The following is a 22,062-nucleotide window of genomic DNA, read 5'->3' as shown; positions in this document are numbered from 1 at the left end:
CACTGAATGATGACGTCATCCAGCTGCGCTGTCTCAGACAGGACAGGATGCCGGGATGTGCTGTGAGATTTGCGTGTGTGATTGTGGTGCTGTGTGGTACTTTGTGTGTGTGAGAGAGAGTGGTGCGGTGGTGGTGGGGCTTTACATATGGGCAGTGTTAGCTGCAGCCTGTGGCTAACGCTACCCGCTATTAAAGTGAATTGGTATTCACTCCTCCACGCCCATGGGGGCATGGAGAAGCATGAATACTAATTTCTCTTTATCAGCGGGCACAGGCGTGGCTTCCTGTCAACCACTGCTGCTCCACAGGCACAGGGCAGGCCCCCTTGACTCGGGCCCCAGCCTAGTGAGAGCCTTAGGCAGCTGCTGGCCAGTTTGCCAGCAGGTGTCAGTGCCTGGGCCCACCGGAGAATCCTCCGGTTCTCCAGTGAGCCAGTACAACCCTGCATAGCGTCTGCATGTTAGGCAGGCTCTCAGCACTTCAGAAATGCCAAAATTATGGGTGCATGTGTCCAGAACCACGGGCTGGGAATAATGTACTGGTGACTGCAATGTACTGGTCACTACAGCGTACTGGTCACTACAATGGCAGTTTGCATTTTTCACACGGCAACATTCATTGCTGCTTGCTTCTGGAAAATACCCATGGAGTCCAATCGGTACTACACCTGTAGATAAATTCCCAAATTGGTATAATTTCCAAAATGGGGTCACTTGAGGGGGGATTCTGCTATTCTAGCAATTAGGGGCTCTGTGTATGGAGTCTGAAAACTGTTCTAGAAAAATCTGCGCTCCAGGAGGCAACTCCGTTCCTCCCGAGTCTCTCCGCATGACTAAGTAGTACTGTACAGCTACATATGGGGTATTGCCACATTCAATAGAAATTGTGGGAGAAATTATGGTGCCATTTTTACTCACTTCTTTTGTGAAAATGTAAAATCTGAGGCTAAAACTAAATTGTATTGGTTAAATTATAGTTATTTTTTCTTCACTGTCTAATGGAATAAAATAGTGAGACATCTGTGATGTCAATATGATCACTGCATCTCTAGATGAATTCATTGAGATGTGTAGTTTTTAAAATGTTATGAATTATGGGGGGTTCTGCTGTTTTGGCACCTCATGGGCTCTCCCAGTGGGTCCTGGCAGCTGCAAACCATCACAGTAAAATTTGGTGCTATTTGCCTTCTGAGCTTTGCACTGTGCTTGAAAATTATTTCCCGATTACATGTATTATATTGGCGCACTCAGGAAAAAATGGACCTCAGTTTGTTGTAAAAAAAATCCTATTAGCTCTTAAAAAAATTAAAAATGTGGGGCTAAAACTATATTTTAGTGGTAAAAATGTAATTTATTCATTCTTCACTGCTCAATAGTATGAAATTCTATGAGGCACATGTGATGTTGATATGATCACTACACCGCTAGATGAATTCATTGGGGAGTAAAGTTTGTAAAATGAGTTCACATATAGGGGGTTTCTGTTGTTCTGGCACCTCAGGAGCTTTGCCAATGTGACATGGCACTACAAATTGTTTGGTGCAATTTCTCCTTTTACCCTTATGAAAATGCAAAATTTAGGGCTAAAATAACATTTTTGTGGGGAAAATTTGATTTTATTATTTTCATGGCGCAACGTTATAAACTTTTATGAAGCACCTCGGGCTTTAAGCTGGTCACCACACATGTAAATACATTACTTGAGAGGTCTAGTTTCCAAAATGGGGTGACTTGTGGGGGATTACACTGTTTAGGCAGTTCAGACTCTCTCCAAAAGTGACATGGCATCCGCCAATTGTTCCAGCAAATTTTGCATTCAAAAAGTCAAATGGTGCTCCTTCCCTTCCGACCTTTGCCGTGCGCCCAATCAGTGGTTTTCTCCCTCATATGGAGTATCATCATGCTCAGGAGAAATTACAGAACAAATTTCGGGGTCCATTTTTTTCTTGTTACCCTTGTCAAAATGAAAAAATTTCATCTAAATTAAATAATTTGTGAAAAAAAAGTAAAATGTTCATTTTTTTTTCCATATTACAAAAATTCCTGTGTAGGACCTGAAAGGTTAACCCCTTCATGACCCAGCCTATTTTGACCTTAAAGACCTTGCCGTTTTTTGCAATTCTGACCAGTGTCCCTTTATGAGGTAATAACTCAGGAACGCTTCAACGGATCCTAGCGGTTCTGAGATTGTTTTTTCGTGACATATTGGGCTTCATGTTAGTGGTAAATTTAGGTCAATAAATTCTGCGTTTATTTGTGATAAAAGCGGAAATTTGGCGAAAATTTTGAAAATTTCGCAATTTTCACATTTTGAATTTTTATTCTGTTAAACCAGAGAGATATGTGACACAAAATAGTTAATAAATAACATTTCCCACATGTTTACTTTACATCAGCACAATTTTGGAAACAAAATTTTTTTTTGTTAGGAAGTTATAAGGGTTAAAATTTGACCAGCGATTTGTCATTTTTACAACGAAATTTACAAAACCTTTTTTTTAGGGACCACCTCACATTTGAAGTCAGTTTGAGGGGTCTATATGGCTGAAAATACCCAAAAGTGACACCATTCTAAAAACTGCACCCCTCAAGGTACTCAAAACCACATTCAAGAAGTTTATTAACCCTTCAGGTGCTTCACAGCAGCAGAAACAACATGGAAGGAAAAAATGAACATTTAACTTTTTAGTCACAAAAATTATCTTTTAGCAACAATTTTTTTATTTTCCCAATGGTAAAAGGAGAAACTGAACCACGAAAGTTGTTGTCCAATTTGTCCTGAGTACGCTGATACCTCATATGTGGGGGTAAACCACTGTTTGGGCGCACGGCAGGGCTTGGAAGGGAAGGAGCGCCATTTGACTTTTTGAATCAAAAATTGGCTCCACTCTTTAGCGGACACCATGTCACGTTTGGAGAGCCCCCGTGTGCCTAAAAATTGGAGCTCCCCTACAAGTGACCCCATTTTGGAAACTAGACGCCCCAAGGAACTTATCTAGATGCATAGTGAGCACTTTGAACCCCCAGGTGCTTCACAAATTGATCCGTAAAAATGAAAAAGTACTTTTTTTTCACAAAAAAATTCTTTTAGCCTCAATTTTTTCATTTTCACATGGGCAACAGGATAAAATGGATCCTAAAATGTGTTGGGCAATTTCTCCTGAGTACACCAATACCTCACATGTGGAGGTAAACCACTGTTTGGGCACATGGTAAGGCTCGGAAGGGAAGGAGCGCCATTTGACTTTTTGAATGAAAAATTATCTCCATCGTTAGCGGACACCATGTCGCGTTTGGAGAGCCCCTGTGTGCCTAAACATTGGAGCTCCCCCACAAGTGACCCCATTTTGGAAACTAGACCCCCCAAGGAACTTATCTAGATGCATATTGAGCACTTTAAACCCCCAGGTGCTTCACAGAAGTTTATAACGCAGAGACATGAAAATAAAAAATAATTTTTCTTTCCTCAAAAATTATTTTTTAGCCTGGAATTTCCTATTTTGCCAAGGATAATGGGAGAAATTGGACCCCAAATATTGTTGTCCAGTTTGTCCTGAGTACGCTGATACCCCATATGTGGGGGTAAACCACTGTTTGGGCGCACGGCAGGGCTCGGAAGGGATGGCACGCCATTTGGCTTTTTAAATGGAAAATTAGCTCCAATCATTAGCGGACACCATGTCACGTTTGGAGAGCCCCTGTGTGCTTAAACATTGGAGATCCCCCAGAAATGACACCATTTTGGAAACTAGACCCCCAAAGGAACTTATCTTGATTTGTGGTGAGCACTTTGAACCCCCAAGTGCTTCATAGAAGTTTATAATGCAGAGCCGTGAAAATAATAAATACGTTTTCTTTCCTCAAAAATAATTATTTAGCCCAGAATTTTTTATTTTCCCAAGGGTTACAGAAGAAATTGGACCCCAAAAGTTGTTGTCCAGTTTCTCCTGAGTACGCTGATACCCCATATGTGGGGGTAAACCACTGTTTGGGCACATGCCGAGGCTCGGAAGTGAAGTAGTGACGTTTTGAAATGCAGACTTTGATGGAATGCTCTGTGGGCGTCACGTTGCGTTTGCAGAGCCCCTGATGTGGCTTAACAGTAGAAACCCCCCACAAGTGACCCCATTTTGGAAACTAGACCCCGAAAGGAACTTATCTAGATGTGTGGTGAGCACTTTGAACCCCCAAGCGCTTCATAGAAGTTTATAATGCAGAGCCGTGAAAATAATAAATACGTTTTCTTTCCTCAAAAATAATTATTTAGCCCAGAATTTTTTATTTTCCCAAGGGTAACAGGAGAAATTTGACCCCAATATTTGTTGTCCAGTTTCTCCTGAGTACGGTGATACCCCATATGTGGGGGTAAACTACTGTTTGGGCACATGCCGGGGCTTGGAATTGAAGTAGTGACGTTTTGAAATGCAGACTTTGATGGAATGCTCTGCGGGCGTCACGTTGCATTTGCAGAGCCCCTGATGTGCCTAAACAGTAGAAACCCCCCACAAGTGACCCCATTTTGGAAACTAGACCCCGAAAGGAACTTATCTAGATGTGTGGTGAGCACTTTGAACCCCCAAGTGCTTCACAGAAGTTTATAATGCAGAGCCGTGAAAATAATAAATACGTTTTCTTTCCTCAAAAATAATTATTTAGCCCAGAATTTTTTATTTTCCTAAGGGTTACAGGAGAAATTGGACCCCAAAAGTTGTTGTCCAGTTTCTCCTGAGTACGCTGATACCCCATGAGTGGGGGTAAACCACTGTTTGGGCACACGTCGGGGCTCAGAAGGGAAGTAGTGACTTTTGAAATGCAGACTTTGATGGAATGGTCTGCGGGTATCACGTTGCGTTTGCAGAGCCCCTGGTGTGCCTGAACAGTAGAAACCCCCACAAGTGACCCCATTTTAGAAACTAGACCCCCCAAGGAACTTATCTAGATGTGTGGTGAGCACTTTGAACCCCCAAGTGCTTCACAGACGTTTACAACGCAGAGCCGTGAAAATAAAAAATCATTTTTCTTTCCTCAAAAATTATGTTTTAGCAAGCATTTTTTTAGATTCACAAGGGTAACAGGAGAAATTGGACCCCAGTAATTGTTGCGCAGTTTGTCCTGAGTATGCTGGTACCCCATATGTGGGGGTAAACCACTGTTTGGGCACACGTCAGGGCTCGGAAGTGAGGGAGCACCATTTGACTTTTTGAATACGAGATTGGCTGGAATCAATGGTGGCGCCATGTTGCGTTTGGAGACCCCTGATGTGCCTAAACAGTGGTAACCCCTCAATTCTACCTCCAACACTAACCCCAACACACCCCTAACTCTAATCCCAACTGTAGCCATAACCCTAATCACAACCCTAACCGCAACACACCCCTGACCACAACCCTAACCACAACACACCCCTAACCACAACCCTAATTCCAACCCTAACCCTAAGGCTATGTGCCCACGTTGCGGATTCGTGTGAGATATTTCCGCACCATTTTTGAAAAATCCACGGGTAAAAGGCACTGCGTTTTACCTGCGGATTTTCCGCGGATTTCCAGTGTTTTTTGTGCGGATTTCACCTGCGGATTCCTATTGAGGAACAGGTGTAAAACGCTGCGGAATCCGCACAAAGAATTGACATGCTGCGGAAAATACAACGCAGCGTTTCCACGCGGTATTTTCCGCACCATGGGCACAGCGGATTTGGTTTTTCATATGTTTACATGGTACTGTAAACCTGATGGAACACTGCTGCGAATCCGCAGCGGCCAATCCGCAGCCAAATCCGCACAGTGTGCACATAGCCTAATTCTAAAGGTATGTGCACACGCTGCGGAAAACGCTGCGGATCCGCAGCAGTTTCCCATGAGTTTACAGTTCAATGTAAACCTACGGGAAACAAAAATCGCTGTACACATGCTGCGGAAAAACTGCACGGAAACGCAGCGGTTTACATTCCGCAGCATGTCACTTCTTTGTGCGGATTCCGCAGCGGTTTTACAACTGCTCCAATAGAAAATCGCAGTTGTAAAACCGCAGTGAAATGCGCAGAAAAAAACGCGGTAAATCCGCCATAAATCCGCAGCGGTTTAGCACTGCGGATTTATCAAATCCGCAGCGGAAAAATCCGCAGAGGAACAGAATACGTGTGCACATACCGAAACCCTACCCCTAGCCCTAACCCTAGCCCTAACCCTACCCCTAACCCTAACCCTACCCCTAACCCTATTCTAACATTAGTGGAAAAAAAAAATTTCTTTATTTTTTTATTGTCCCTACCTATGGGGGTGACAAAGGGGGGGGTCATTTATTATTTTTTTTATTTTGATCACTGAGATATAATCTATCTCAGTGATCAAAATGCACTTTGGAACGAATCTGCCGGCCAGCAGATTCGGCGGGCGCACTGCGCATGCGCCCGCCATTTTGGAAGATGGCGGCGCCCAGGGAGAAGACGGACGGGACCCCGGCTGGATCGGTAAGTATGATGGGGTGGGGGGGACCACGGGGGGGGGATCGGAGCACGGGGGGGAGAATCGGAGCGCGGGAGGGGTGGAACGGAGAACGGGGGGCGTGGAACGGAGCACGGGGGGGCTGGAACGGAGCACGGGGGGTGGAACGGAGCACCGGGGGGGGTGGATCGGAGTGCAGGGGGGGTGATCGGAGCACGGGGGGGTGATTGGAGCACGGGGGGAGCGGACAAGAGCACGGGGGGGAGCGGAGCACTGGACGGAGGGGAGCCGGAGCAGTGTACCGGCCAGATCGGGGGGCTGGGGGGCGATCGGGGGGGGGGGGGCACATTAGTATTTCCAGCCATGGCCGATGATATTTCAGCATCGGCCATGGCTGGATTGTAATATTTCACCCGTTATAATAGGTGAAATATTACAAATCGCTCTGATTGGCAGTTTCACTTTCAACAGCCAATCAGAGCGATCGTAGCCACGAGGGGGTGAAGCCACCCCCCCTGGGCTAAACTACCACTCCCCCTGTCCCTGCAGATCGGGTGAAATGGGAGTTAACCCTTTCACCCGGCCTGCAGGGACGCGATCTTTCCATGACGCCACATAGGCGTCATGGGTCGGAATGGCACCGACTTTCATGACGCCTACGTGGCGTCATGGGTCGGGAAGGGGTTAATAAACTTCTTTAATGTGGTTTTGAGCACGTTCAGGGGTGTAGTTTTTAGAATGGTGTCAGTTTTGGGTATTTTCTGGCATACAGACCCCTCAAAGTGACTTCAAATGTGATGTGGTCCCTAAAAAAATTGTGTAGAGATACAGGATTAGTGGGAGCTCTCGTCTGCTGGCCTGTATGTCTTTAGAAAGACTGCGTGGTTCAGGGCTCTTACACTGAATGCACGCTCCCCCCATGGTCGGAACACTACTCGGACAACACAGGGTGAGGGTAAAACATTTTGGCAATTATTTATTGAACCACCAACTCACAATAGCATACAGAACAGTCCCAGCAAATACCCAAGATGGTGCAAAATACAGATTCTCACCCTTCCGTTGACTCGCCGGGATTAGCGCTGTTTCCAGGGCCGAGTACCCCCACCAGTGGCTCTCCCCTTTTGGCGGGCCCCCACAGTAAGGAGGTAACGATAAGCTTAGGAAGCTGACAGTCCATGGTTGTACAAGGCCAGGTGACTTGACTGTCCCAACCTGGATTCTCTAAACGTCTTTGAGGGTTCCATGATGATCAATGATGCAGCTCTGTATTCCGTCAGTTGGAGCCATGATACCATGGCTTCTGTAATGTAGAGTCTCTCTGAACGCAGGCAGATCCTCCTTTTTATAGGTCACAACTTCTCATTTAGACATTCCACCACAGGCTTGGGGGAAGGTGGAAGGAAGCCATCCCTCGCTGCTTGAGTGTTCAAACAATATGCATAGATTGTCCTTCATATTGCAGACCACCAAAGGGTCATCAACATATTAACAAAAATTCAAACATTGTGCCTTTGTTTTCCAAAGATAGTAGAAAAATACTAGGACTGCAATACTAGGACAGATACAATAACTAATCAGCAGCCTGTCACCAAATTTCAGCCATTGAACAATAATTTAATGACGATAAGGGCCAACAGTCATTCTCACATGAACTATAACTCATGTCCCTGGGCCTATTGGAATAATATGTCTGGATAATTCAGATTAAATGCTGTGTCACCACAAATGGTTTTGTAAACTTTTAACCCCTAACATTGTAACAAAAAAACAATTTTAGTTCCAAAATTATGGCAGCATCTAAAAATCACTAAAGTTGACAAATGCCCGGGCCCGGATGGGATACACCCCCGCGTACTGCAGGAATTAAGTACAGTCATTGATAGACCATTTTAATCTTTAAATACTCCATAATAACAGTGTCTGTACCACAGGACTGGCGTGTTGCAAATGTGGTGCCAATATTCAAAAAAGGGACAAAAACTGAACTTGGGAATTATAGGCCAGTAAGCTTAACCTCTACTGTGGGTAAAATCCTGGAGGGTTTTATAAGAGATGGTATACTGGAGTATCTGAAGAGGAATAACCTCATGACCCTATATCAACATGGGTTTACTAGAGACCATTCCTGTGAAACTAATCTGATAAGCTTCAATGAAGAGGAAAGTTTTGGATTTGACCAAGGAAATGCAGTTGACGTGGTGTATATGAACTTTTCAAAAGCTTTTGATACGGTGCCACTCAAAAGGTTGATACATAAAATGAGAATAATGGGAATAGGAAAATATGTGTAAGTGGGTTAAGAGCTGGCTCAGGGATAGGAAACAAAGGGTGGTTATTAATGGAACACACTCGGACTTGGTCACAGATAACAGTGGGGTACCACAGGGGTCAGTATTGGGCCCGCTTCTTTTTAACATATTCATGACCTTGTAAGGGCGCATACAGAGTAGAATTTCAGTTTTTGCAGATGACACCAAACTCTGCAGAGTAATTAATACAGAGGAGGACAATTTTATATTACAGGAGGATTTATGTAAACTACAAGCTTGGGCTGATAAATGGCAAATGAGCTTTAATGGGGATAAATGTGAGGTCATGCACTTGGGCAGAAGAAATAAGATGTATAATTATGTGCTTATTTGTAAAACACTGGTCAAAACTGTCACTGAAAAATACCCGGGTGTATGGGTGGACAATAAACTCACATTTAGTGGCCAGTGTCAGTCAGCTTCTACAAAGGTAAATAAAATAATGGGATTCATTAAAAGATGTATAGATGCTCATGAGGAGAACATAATTTTACCTTTATATAAGTCAGTAATGTGACCACACAGAATACAGTTCTGGTCTCCGGTGTATAGGAAAGACATAGCTGAACTAGAGCAGGTGCAGAAAAGAGTGACGAAGGTTATTAGAGGACTGGGGGGTCTGCAATACCAAGACAGGTTATTACACTTGGGGCTATTTATTTGGGAAAAACGAAGGCTAAGGGGTGATTACAATGTAAAAATACATGAGGGGACAGTACAAAGACCTTTCTAATGATCTTTTTACTCTAAGTCATGAGACAGGACAAGGGGGCATCCTCTACGTCTGGAGGAAGGAAGGTTTAATCATAACAGATGCGGTTTCTTTACTGTAAGAGCAGTGAGACTATGGAACTCTCTGCCGTATGATGCAATGAGTGATTCACTACTAAAATTTAAGAAGGGACTGGATGCCTTTCTTGAAAAGTATAATGTTACAGGTTCTAGATTCATTGGGGAACTAGTCTGATTGCCGTATGTGGAGTCGGGAAGGAATTTTTTTCCCCTTAAAATTTAAACTCGCCGACCTAGTGGACAGGAATAGAAGAAATAATTTAAAAATTCATGGAATTTTTGATAGTTTTGATATGGTGCCACTCAAAAGGTTGATGCATAAAATGAGAATAATGGGAATAGGAAAATATGTGTAAGGGCAGTCCCACATGTCCAGATAATTCCGGTACCGGAAAAAAACGGTACCGGAATTATCCGTGTCCGTGTGCCCCTGCCTTTCTGTGGCACATCAGTGTGGCACGTGTGCCGCCCGTGTGCCCACTGGGTACCACACGCACCGTGCAGGAGACAGCGCTAAAGTTTAGCGCTGTCCCCTGCATCGTGCTGAAGCCGCAATTCATATCTTCTGTGCAGCAGCGTTTGCTGTAAAGAAGATATGAATAAGCCATTTTTTTAGTGGTTTTTCGTGTTTAAAATAAAGCTCCATGTCCCCACCCCCTGTGCGCCCCCCGCTGTTCTGAAAATACTCACCCAGCTCCCTTGTTGGCTGTCACTGCTTCCTGTCCTGGCCGCATCTTCTCCTGTATGCGGTCACGTGGGGCCACCGATTACAGTCATGAATATGCGGCTCCACCTCCCATAGGGGTGGAGCCGCATATTCATTACTGTAAATGAGCGGCCCCATGTGACCGCATACAGGAGGCGATGCGGCCAGGACAGGAAGCAGCGACAGCCAACGAGGGAGCTGGGTGAGTATTTTCAGAACAGCGGGGGGGGGGGGGGCGCACAGGGGGTGGGGACATGGAGCTTTCTTCCTAGAACCCCAAAAGGAAGTGACAGGAGATGACCTCCTCTCCTCTTCCAGCATTTTATACTTAGCAAGATGTCACGAAACTTAGCTCATTCATACCAGCTAATTTTTGCACAAAATAACATATGTTACACACGTTCAGAAATTATTGAAGGCTTGTTAATATAACTTCTGAATATTCCTTTTCACATATTTAAAAAATGTTATGGGCACGATGCGAGTCCCATCACAGAGGTTATACCCCCCAAAAAAGGAGAGATCCTACTGGAGGTTGGGATCCTTCAGGAGAGCTCTCTAGAATACAATTCTTGACTGTTATTCCTTTTTCTATTTGCTTGACTTTTATACTGTTTTACTCGTGTGCTGTCAGGTTTTGTGTTTACTTGTGGTTTGTTCCACTCAGGCCTACTTAATTTCTTAAACTTTTCTTTTATTGGATACTTGAGGAATTCGTTACTATGAGTGTCAAAATCCTGTCCTACAAAGTCAGGGGACTGAACAACCCAGCCAAAAGATTTGCCATCTGGAAAGAAGTTAGGAGACAGGCAGATATAATTTGCTTGCAAGAGGTCAAATTTGCAAAAAACAGCCATCCTAATTTCAGCCATATACTTCCCACATACTATTAGGGTTGGCGGAACGCACCGAATATATTTATTAGGTGAGATAGGTGCGTTCGCAACCTGGGATCCACCGTGCAGGAAAGAACCTGCTGCTAAGTAAGGCGGTGAAGTAAATTAGTATAAACGAACTCTGTTACTTCACAGAGCCCGTAGTAAAGAGAACGCTGTGCCCTGTATAGCTCACAGGGAACACAGCTACTGAGTAGAGCCGACAGTGGTCATACAGTCCAAACCAAACACGCTGCTCCTCTCCGGCGGAGCCGGAATTCTAATGGCTATTAGCCAGCCCTGAATTCACTCATGAGAAACTCCTCGCCAGAGGTGCCAGCATTCTAGGGGCTTATTTCAGCCGGGTCCCTGCTGCATACACACAAAAACTCCTCACCGGAGGTGCCAGCATTCTAGGGGCTTATTTCAGCCGGTCCCTGACCATACACATGACCACACTGGCACTGAGCTCCTACATATTTGATACTAGCGCATGGCCGTGCAGTCATGAGAACCTTTTATAGCTGCAGCAACTTCAGGACCTTCCCAGAAGGATCAATGGAAGGCTGACACAGAACTTGATCATGTAAAGGGCCTTCCTGGAGGACCAATGGAAGTTGCTGCAGTACCTAAGCATGTGACCCAAGACCTCCACTGAGAGGTCTTACCCTGGGCATGCTCAGTGTGTGCAAAGCAGGACTTAGTCCCAGAAAAGCCTGCTCATCGCAGACCAGTGCAGGGTACAATAGCAGAGCCTGGAGAGGCAGCAGTAACCCTTTGCACAGTATCAGATTCAATGAGATGCTGGGAGCGACGTCTTCGCTGAGCAAGCTCCACTGTGGCTGATGCAGAATGGGAGACTGCAGCAGACACGGCTCGAGATTCCCCCTGTGCTGCAGCGGGAACTCGACTCCTAACATTGCCCCCCTCCTAGGGCCCCCCCTCCTTGAGCCTCACTACGCTCAAAAGCTGCAATAAGCAGCAGAGCCCGAATGTTCTCCACAGGCTCCCAGGTTCTATCCTCTGGGCCATGACCCTTCCAGTCCACCAGATAAAATTTCTTGCCACGTACCACCTTGCACCCCACAATAGCATTCACCTCAAACTCATCCGTGGATGAACCCGATGTCCCAGCAGATGACTCAGAAAACCGGGACAAATGAACGGGCTTTAAGAGGGAAACGTGAAAAGTATCGGTGATACCAAGGCGTGGAGGAATAGCCAAACGGTAGACCACAGGGTTGACCTGTTCCAGAACCTTAAACGGGCCAATGTAGTGAGGAGCAAACTTAGTGGACTCAACTCGCAGCCTGATGTTACGGGCGGAGAGCCACACTAAGTCGCCAGGAGCAAAGACCGGAGCGGGGCGCCGGTGTGTATCAGCCGAAACCCTCATTCTCTCCTTGGAGGCCCGGATGGCATCCTGTGTGCGGTCCCAGATGTCACGTGCCTCCACCGCCCAGTCTGCCACCCTAGAATCAGTGGATGGCACGGGCATGGGCACAGGGACACGCGGATGCTGGCCGTAATTAAGGAGAAAAGGAGTCTGACCAGTGGAATCGGCTACAGCGTTGTTCAAGGCAAATTCCGCCCAAGGTAGCAAAGATGCCCAGTCATCCTGCCTAGCAGAGACGAAATGTCGCAAATATGTCACCAGAGTCTGGTTGGTTCTCTCCACCAACCCATTCTTCTCGGGATGGTATGCAGAGGAGAGGTTCAACTCTATGCTGAGTAAACGGCAGAGCTCTCTCCAAAACCGAGATGCGAACTGGGGACCCCGATCGCTGACAATTTTATCAGGCATACCATGTAATCGGAAAATGTGCTTTATGAACAACACCGCCAAGGCCCGTGCAGAAGGTAACCATGGAAGCGGCACCAAATGCACCATCTTAGGGAAATGGTTGGTGACAACCCAAATAACGGAGCAGCCACGCGACTTGGGTAAGCCCACCACAAAGTCCATCCCGACCATCTCCCAGGGTCTGTCTGCCACCGGTAGAGGGTAAAGCAACCCAGCAGGCCGTTGCCAAGGAGACCAATTCTGGGCGCAAGAAACGCATGCCTGAATATAGTCCCTGACATCTCGGGCCATATGCGGCCACCAGTATGTTCTCGCCAGAAGCTCAGATGTCCTCTTGGTCCCAAAATGCCCACCCACTCTGGAGGAGTGAGCCCAAGAGAGAACCTCCGGTCGCAAATTTGCTGGCACGAAAGTCTTGCCCGGGGGCACAGACTCTAGCGAAACCGGAGCTACAGTTCTCAGGCTCTCAGAAGGGACAATAAGCCGAGGCTCCTCCTCCTCAGATGACACTACGGAGCGAGAGAGAGCATCGGCACGAACGTTCTTCTCCCCGGAGAGAAAATGGAGAGTAAAATGGAACCGGGAGAAGAACAGGGACCATCTAGCCTGGCGAGAATTCAGCCGCTGGGCCGTCTGTATATACACCAAGTTCTTGTGGTCAGTGAAGACTTGGAAGGGAAAGCGAGCTCCCTCCAAGAGGTGTCTCCACTCTGAAAAAGCCAACTTCATGGCTAGCAACTCCCTGTCCCCGATGGAATAATTCCTCTCCGCTGGTGTGAAGGTCTTGGAGAAAAAGAAGCAAGGATGCTTCCGACCTTGAGCATCCTTTTGGAAAAGGACTGCTCCAGCACCAACGGATGAGGCATCCACCTCCAAGATAAATGGTTTATCTACATCGGGGCGATGTAGGATGGGAGCGCTAGCGAAGTGTGACTTAATCGAGAGAAAGGCTTTGGAGACCTCCTCTGACCACAACTTGGGATTTGCTCCCTTCTTGGTGAGGGCAACCAAGGGAGCTACCAAAGTTGAGAAGTGTGGAATGAACTGGCGATAATAATTAATGAACCCCATAAAGCGCTGCACCGCTTTAAGAGAATGGGGTTCCTGCCAGTCCATTACAGCCTGTAGCTTGGCAGGATCCATAGCCAAACCCTGGGCAGAGATGATATAACCAAGGAAAGGCAAGGACTCCTGCTCAAACACACACTTCTCCAACTTGGCGTAGAGGGAGTTTGCCCATAAGAGGTCGAAGACTTTGCGAACATCTCTCCGATGGGAGTCAATATCTGGAGAGTAGATGAGAATATCATCCAGATAGACTACGACCGAGGTGGTGAGCATATCTCGGAAGATGTTGATCACAAAGTCTTGGAAAACGGCTGGGGCATTACAGAGCCCGAAGGGCATCACCAGATATTCATAGTGCCCATCCCTGGTGTTAAAAGCCGTCTTCCATTCATCCCCCTCACGGATGCGAATCAGGTTGTAAGCACCCCGCAGATCTAACTTTGTAAATACCCTTGCTCCCCGTAGCCTATCAAAAAGCTCAGATATCAGGGGTAATGGGTACTTGTTCTTAACGGTGATGGCGTTAAGACCCCTGTAGTCTATGCATGGACGTAAGTCTCCAGTCTTCTTCTGTACGAAGAAGAACCCAGCCCCTGCCGGTGACACTGACTTCCTAATGAATCCTCTTGCCAGATTCTCTTGGATGTACTGAGACATTGCCTCCGTCTCTGGGAGAGATAACGGATAGACTCGACCCCGGGGAGGCTCAGCACCAGGCAAGAGGTCAATAGGACAGTCATAGGGGCGGTGAGGAGGAAGGGTCTCCGCAGCCCTTTTGGAGAACACGTCTGCATAGGGCCAATACTGCTTGGGGAGAGAAGAAAGATCTGCGGGTACCTGTGTAGTAGTAACCTGAATGCACTCCCTCTGACATCTAGCCTCGCTGGATTTACTCCATCCCAAAATTCTCCCTGAGGACCACTCAATATGAGGAGAATGGTAGCGAAGCCATGGTATCCCCAACAGGAACTCATCAATTCCCTCAGGAATGACTAATAGGGAGATTATCTCCTGATGTGATGGAGACACAGAAAGCGTGAAAGGAATGGTTTGGGGGGTAATCTGTGAGGGTAGTGTCGACCCATTTACCACTCGAACGGTTACTGGCTTGGCGAGCATCACCAAGGGTATTGCGTGATGCTGGGCAAAAGCGGAAGACATAAAGTTACCCTCTGCCCCAGAATCCACGCATAGCTCGACCATAAGAGTGGATGGGCCTATGGTAATTGTCCCTTTGAAGGACAACTTTGAGGCAAACGTCGCCGTGTCTAGTGTACCTCCTCCAACTGCCACTAGACGCTGACGTTTCCCCGACCGCTGAGGACCCTTGGAGGCAAGATGTCCTGACTGCCGGCAAACATGACGAACCTTATGTGCATGGGCGGACTGAGACTTGGATCCCGCTCGTGTCACCTCTAAGGCCTCATGTGACTCGGACGCCTGGACTGGAGTTTCCAAAGGTTTGGCGAAGGTGGGAGCCAGCCGAAACCTCTGCCTACACTGGGCTCGCTCCAAACTTCGCTCGTGAAAACGAAGGTCTATGCGAGTAGATACGGCTATGAGCTCCTCCAGTGTGGCAGGAATCTCCCTAGTGGCCAAAGCGTCCTTCACATGGTCAGCCAGCCCCCTCCAAAATACAGGAATGAGGGTTTTATCTCTCCATTCCAACTCAGACGCTAATGTCCGGAAGTGAACAGCAAAATGGCTGACCATGGTTGAACCCTGAGTCAAAGCCAGCAGTTGGAGCGCTGTATCATGGGTGACCTGAGGTCCTAAAAAGACCTGTTTCAGAGTGTCCAGAAACCGAGGAACACTCCGCACCACATGATCGTTGCGCTCCCACAGCGGCGTAGCCCACTCCAACGCTCTGTCCGACAAGAGAGAGATTATGAATCCCACCTTTGCCCGCTCAGTAGGGAAACGTGCAGCCAGGAGCTCGAGATGTATACCACATTGGCTCACGAAACCCCTACAGGACTTACTGTCCCCAGAGTATCTCTCAGGCAAAGGAAGGTGAGATAGGGTCGGAACAGAGGTGGCAGTGGGTAAAGCTGCTGCAGCCACGCTAGCAGCCTGAACAGCTATTGCGGTAACATCCACCGCCGAGGTTGCACGCTCAAGAGACGCCAACCAGCCTTCCAGCAGCTGGATGTACCCCTGCAATCGCTGTTGATCCGCCATTACTTAGCCAGATCCTGGCGCTAGTATACTGTTAGGGTTGGCGGAACGCACCAAATATATTATTTATTAAATGGAATTGGTGCGTTCGCAACCCGGGATCCACCGTGCAGGAAAGTACCTGCTGCTAAATAACGGCGGCTCTATATGGCGGTATATACCAACTCTGTTAGCTTCACAGAGTAACCGCGAGAGGAAAGCTCTGTGCCCTGTTAGACTTTCACAGAGGCACAGGCCAACTACCCAGATGTGAGCAGTGAGTGGTTATGCATGCATACAAAACTCCTCGCCGGAGGTGCCAGCATTCTAGGGGCTTATTTCAGCCTGGTCCCTGAACACATTCAAACACATGACCACATTGGCGCAAAGCATATAACATAAGACGATACTAGCGCATGGCCGTGCGGCCATGCGAGCCTTAAATAGCTGCAGCACATATAGGACCTGTGAAAGAAGGACCAATGGAATTGCTGCAGCACCTGAGAACGTGACCCCAGACCTCCACTGAGAGATCCTGCCCTGGGCATGCTCAGTGTGCAAAGCAGAACTAGTCCTAGTACCTGCAGGACCTTCCATGAGAAGGACCAATGGGAGTCGCTGCAGTACCTGAGCATGTGACCCTAGACCTCCACTGAGAGATCTTGCCCTGGGCATGCTCAGTGTGTGTAACTAAGGACTTAGTCCCAGAGAAGCCTGCTCGCCGCAGATCAGTGCAGGGTACAATAGGAGAGCCAGAAAAGGCAGTAGTAACCCTATGCACAGAATCAGCCTCAGCGAGACGCTGAGAGCAACGTCTCCGCTGAGCAGACTCCACTGCGGCCGATACAGAATGGGAGACCGCAGCAGACACGGATCGAGATTCCCCCTGTGCAGCAGAGGAAACTCGACTCCTAACAGCATTTATTTTGAAGTTAGAGATCTCGCCAAAGTCTGCAAACAGGGACATTAACTTCGGAAAAGATGTTTTGGGGTTGGAGGTCAAGATTAAAAGGTCATCGGCAAAGGCAGCTACTTTGACCTCTAGTTTGCCCATCCTAAGGCCTTTGATCTCGTTATCTTGTCTAGTCTTTTCCATCAGGGTTTCCATGACCATGATAAATAAAGAGGGTGAGAGAGGGCAGCCCTGCCTGGTGCCGTTGGTTATTTTAAAGGGTTCGGAAAAAATACCATTCACCCCGACTTTAGCAGATGGGTCTACGTAGAGGGACTTAACAGCGTCTATAAAGGCTGTTGGGAAGGCAAATTTTTGTAGCGTGCAGACCATGTATCTCCAACTAATTCTGTGAAATGCTTTTTCAGCATCAGTCGACAGAATGGTCAATGGAGTCCTAGTTTTCTTTGCATACGAAATAGCGTGAAGAATTTTAGTGGAATTGTCTTTGCCCTGGCGGCCCTTCACGAAACCCAAAACATTACTCATCCTTGAAGCCAACACTTTAGCCCACAGTTTCAGGTCAGTGTTGAGCAATGAGATAGGCCGGTAATTGCTGCACAGGCTGTCTTCTTTTCCCTCCTTTGGTATAATGGTAATGTAAGCCTCTAGTGCTTGGCGAGGTGGGAGCTTCACTTCTAAAAAGGAATTAAAACGATTTACTAGGTGGGGGAGAAGGATATCAGAGAACTTTTTGTAATAACCCACCGGGAAACCGTCAGGGCCAGGTGCTTTGCCATTCAGGATGGTTTTTAAGATATCATTTAGTTCTTTAAGTGTGATTTTGGCCGTGAGTGCGTTGCAGTCTTCAGGGGAAATTGTCGGGAGGGAAAGAGGGGCCAAGAAGGTTTGAATTTTAGCCGTAGCCGTCGAGCAATTATTCATGTCTTCAGAAAGGGGCAAATTATAGAGGGATTCGTAGTATTGCCGGAAGGTCTCAGCAATCCCTTTTGAGTCTACTACTCTCTTGTTTGCCGTCGTGAGAATGCTTTTTATGAATTTTTTATCTTTTTGTTTCTTTAAAAGTTGTGTGGTGAGTTTCCCACTTTTGTTGCCATGCAAATAAAAGCGGTGTTTGCAATACATAAATATTTTAGCCGAATTTACATTTAGCAAGTCTTTAAGTTTCTTACGAAGAAGACTAAGTTCTTGGTAAGACTCAGATGATTTAGTGCTCTTATGTGCACATTCTGCAATAGTTATTTGGTGTAGGAGGGATTGGATTTCTTTTTCTCTCTGTTTTTTAGTGTATGAACTAAGTGAAATGAGTTTACCTCTGAGGACGGCTTTATGTGTTTCCCATATAATGGGAGTAAGATGTCCCGTATTTATGTTCTCAATGAAGAATTGAGAGATGATAGATTTAAGCTTATTTACATGTTTTGGGCTGTCAAGCAACGATTCATTAAGTCTCCAAGTCATAGCAGGTCTGGGTAGTGTTGTGATGAGAATTTCAATGAAGACAGGAGCATGATCTGATAAAGTGATTGCGCCAATTTTAGAAGACTTTATTAAGTGTAAGGCTCGAGATTGTATTAGAAAATAATCAATGCGATGATAAGAGTTGTGTGGGGGTGAGAAAAAGGTGTAGTCTTTCATGGTGGGGTTGAAGCTGCGCCAGGGATCTATTAGTTGTAAAGAGTTTAATTTATTTAAAAGTTTTTGTCTCGATTTTTGAGGTAGAGAGGAGGAGCCACTGGAGGTGTCTAGAGTGGGTTGTAGTGTCAGATTTAGGTCTCCACCCACAATCAGTAGACCCTCCTTAAAAAGCTGTAAAGTGTCCAGTGATTTGAGGATCCATTGTGTCTGATTTATGTTTGGGGAGTATAAATTGGCTAAGGTTATTCTCGTATTTGCTAGTAGCCCTTTTATAAAGATAAATCTGCCTTCCGAATCAGTCAGACTGTCCTCAACTGTGAATGGGAGTCCTTTTTTAAGCGCTATACTTACACCCTTAGAAGCGGAGGAAGGACAGCTGTTATACCATGTGGGGAAAGAGGAGAAAGACATATTTGGGGTTCTACATAATTTAAAGTGAGTTTCTTGAAAGAAAGCTATTTGTGTTGTTTGCTTTTTAAGTAATGTGAGGATCTGACTGCGTTTTGCGGGAGAATTTAAACCTTTCACATTAAAAGACGCTACCGTGACCATACCCACGTCAACACGATTAGCCGCCATCCACTCCTCCCTCAAAGTCATCCGTCACACCATAGAGCCTGAAAAAGTAACAGAACAGGGTGATTAACCAACTATATACAAAATAGAGCTCGCTTATCGCAGGGGTGGGGTGGGGTGGTACACGAGCCCAAACGTAAGCGAGGGAAGATCCAAGTGGTGACCTCTTATCTGTAGATTATCTTAAAGACAAAAACATGTGAACATAGCAGTGGAGCTATTTTCAAGGTATTGGTAAAAACATTAGTGTTAAGATAAGGAAACGTGAAACATCTAACAATGTAAAGGAATTCTCCAAGTCCGGAGAGAAAACAAAAACTCTGTCATCTCCAGTCAATGCAATAGGAAAAGAAAAGCATTGGCAACAGCATGGAAAAGACCTAGGAATAATGGTACTCAGGGGTCAATCCGTAATAATGCCCTACTCAAGAAAAAAGAACCAGACCAGCACTTTTGAACCAGTTCAGGTTGGGAGAACTTTAGAAGCGGTCTTCTTCGGCTTAGGAGAAGCATGCTTTTTTTTAACTGACCATTCTTGTGGTTTTGTCAGTTTAGGGAAGTTCCATCCTGTATCAACTGGCATCCAGGAGGGGATGTCTATCGGCGAGATGTCGAGGGTTGAGCAGGCCTCCTCTAGGTCTGCCGGGGATTGTATTGTGATCTGGCGGTTGCCCATTGTGATGGCTAGACCAAAGGGGTAGAGCCACCTGTACATCAGACTGCGTGACCTCAGCTCCGCTAGGAGTGGCTTGAGGACTCTCCGTTTAGCCAGAGTAGATGGGGCGAGATCCTGGAATAGTTGTAATTGAGCACCCTCATATGAGGGATTGTCCTTCTCCCTTGCGCCAGTTAGAATTGCTGCGGTGTCAACGAAACTCAGGAGGCCGCTAATGATGTCTCTTGGCGGCTCTCCCTGTTTAGGTTTGGGTTTGAGGGCACGATGAACTCTCTCAATGACAATGGAGTCCGCTCTCTCTTTCCCCAGGAGCTCAGAGAAGATTTCTCTGGCGACCTTGTCTAATGACTCGCAAGCAAAGGATTCAGGAACACCTCTCAACCTGATATTCTTTCTTCTGCTACGGTTTTCCTGGTCTTCCGCAGCAAGAAGGGCAGCATTAAGTTGGTGTTGTTGTTGTAGTAGTTGGTCGCGTAAGGAAGCGACTTTTACTTTTTTAGGATCGAGTCGGGTTTTGCGAAAGCCGACTTTCTCAAAAGTTGGGTCGGGTGAAATCGGCCGATTATTGCGAAAAGTCGGGGGCCGACTGAAACACGAAACCCAATGCAAGTCAATGGGGAATCAAAGTCAGCAGTGAGTGGAGGACAGGAAAACACCTACAGTGCCCATTTTAATGCCAAAAACATCAATTCGTATTACTGAAGCTTGTCAATCTTAATTTACTTAATAATAATAGTTAGGCATTGAAAACAGGGGGTCATTTGGCTAAAGATGTGGGGGGGTAGGGCTGGCTCAAGATCTTCGTGGGCCCAAAAAACGCGGAATACGTCACGGCGGTGGAGCAGGGAGAGGTAAGTATTTCAACTTTGCAAGTGCTGTGATCCTGAGCAAGCAGGTGGGGCCCACTAGTTGGCACTGGCACAGGGCCCCTCATAGTACGGCGGTGTGTTTGATGGCGGGCGGCGCCTCCCACTTCCAGAGACACTTTTGCCTACTATGAGGGGCCCTGTGTCAGTGCCAATGAGTATGCCCCCCACCTGATGAAGGAACCTGCACTTTCATCTGCACCTTCCTCTTTGTCCCCGTGTAAGGTGGTATAGTATGCAGGAAAAGGAACCTGACTTTCAGCAGGGTCAGATTCTGGCTGTGTAGAGTGCAAGGCGAATGTAGTGGTCTGGGTCAATGTACCAGAAGACTCATCTAGCAGTGGCTGGGCAATGGGCAGGATGCGGAGGAAACACAGATATAGCCCCAAATAATAAAGTAGGCTAAATGCAGTTCAAAATTGGTAACAGGACTAAACAGGCGGCATTGCTTTGTTCAGTGGAGGACACCTGTATTGAGTGGCGCAGACAGATTTAGTAGGCCTAAAATAAAAAAGTTGGCAAAATGCAGTTCAAAATTGGTAACAGGAGTACACAGGTGGCATAGCTTTGTTCAGTGGAGGACAACTGTAAGGAGTGGCTGACACAGTTACTTGGCCCAAATAAGTAAGTAGGCTAAATGCAGTTCAAAATTGGTAACAGGAGTACACAGGCGGCGTAGCTTTGTCCAGTGGAGGACAACTGTATTGAGTGGCGCAGACAGACTTAGTAGGCATATAATAAAAAAGTTGGCTAAATGCAGTTCAAAATTGGTAACAGGAGTATACAGGCGGCATAGCTTTGTTCAGTGGAGGACAACTGTAAGGAGTGGCTGACACAGTTACTAGGCCCAAATAAGTACGTAGGCTAAATGCAGTTCAAAATTGGTAACAGGAGTACACAGGCGGCATAGCTTTGTCCAGTGGAGGACAACTGTATTGAGTGGCGCAGACAGACTTAGTCGGCCTAAAATAAAAAAGTTGGCTAAATGCAGTTCAAAATTGGTAACATGAGTACACAGGCAGCATAGCTTTGTTCAGTGGAGGACAACTGTAATGAGTGGCGCAGACAGACACAGGTAGTAGGCCCAAATGATAAAGTAGGCTAAATGCAGTTCAAAATTGGTAACAGGAGTACACAGGCGGCATAGCTTTGTTCAGTGGAGGACAACTGTATTGAGTGGCGCAGACAGACTTAATAGGCCTAGAATAAAAAGTAGGCTAAATGCAGTTCAAAATT

The sequence above is a fragment of the Ranitomeya imitator genome, chromosome 1, assembly GCF_032444005.1.
Source record: "Ranitomeya imitator isolate aRanImi1 chromosome 1, aRanImi1.pri, whole genome shotgun sequence".
NCBI lineage: Eukaryota > Metazoa > Chordata > Amphibia > Anura > Dendrobatidae > Ranitomeya > Ranitomeya imitator.
The sequence above is the reverse complement of the archived record's forward strand: the minus strand, read 5'-3'. Positions refer to the sequence as shown.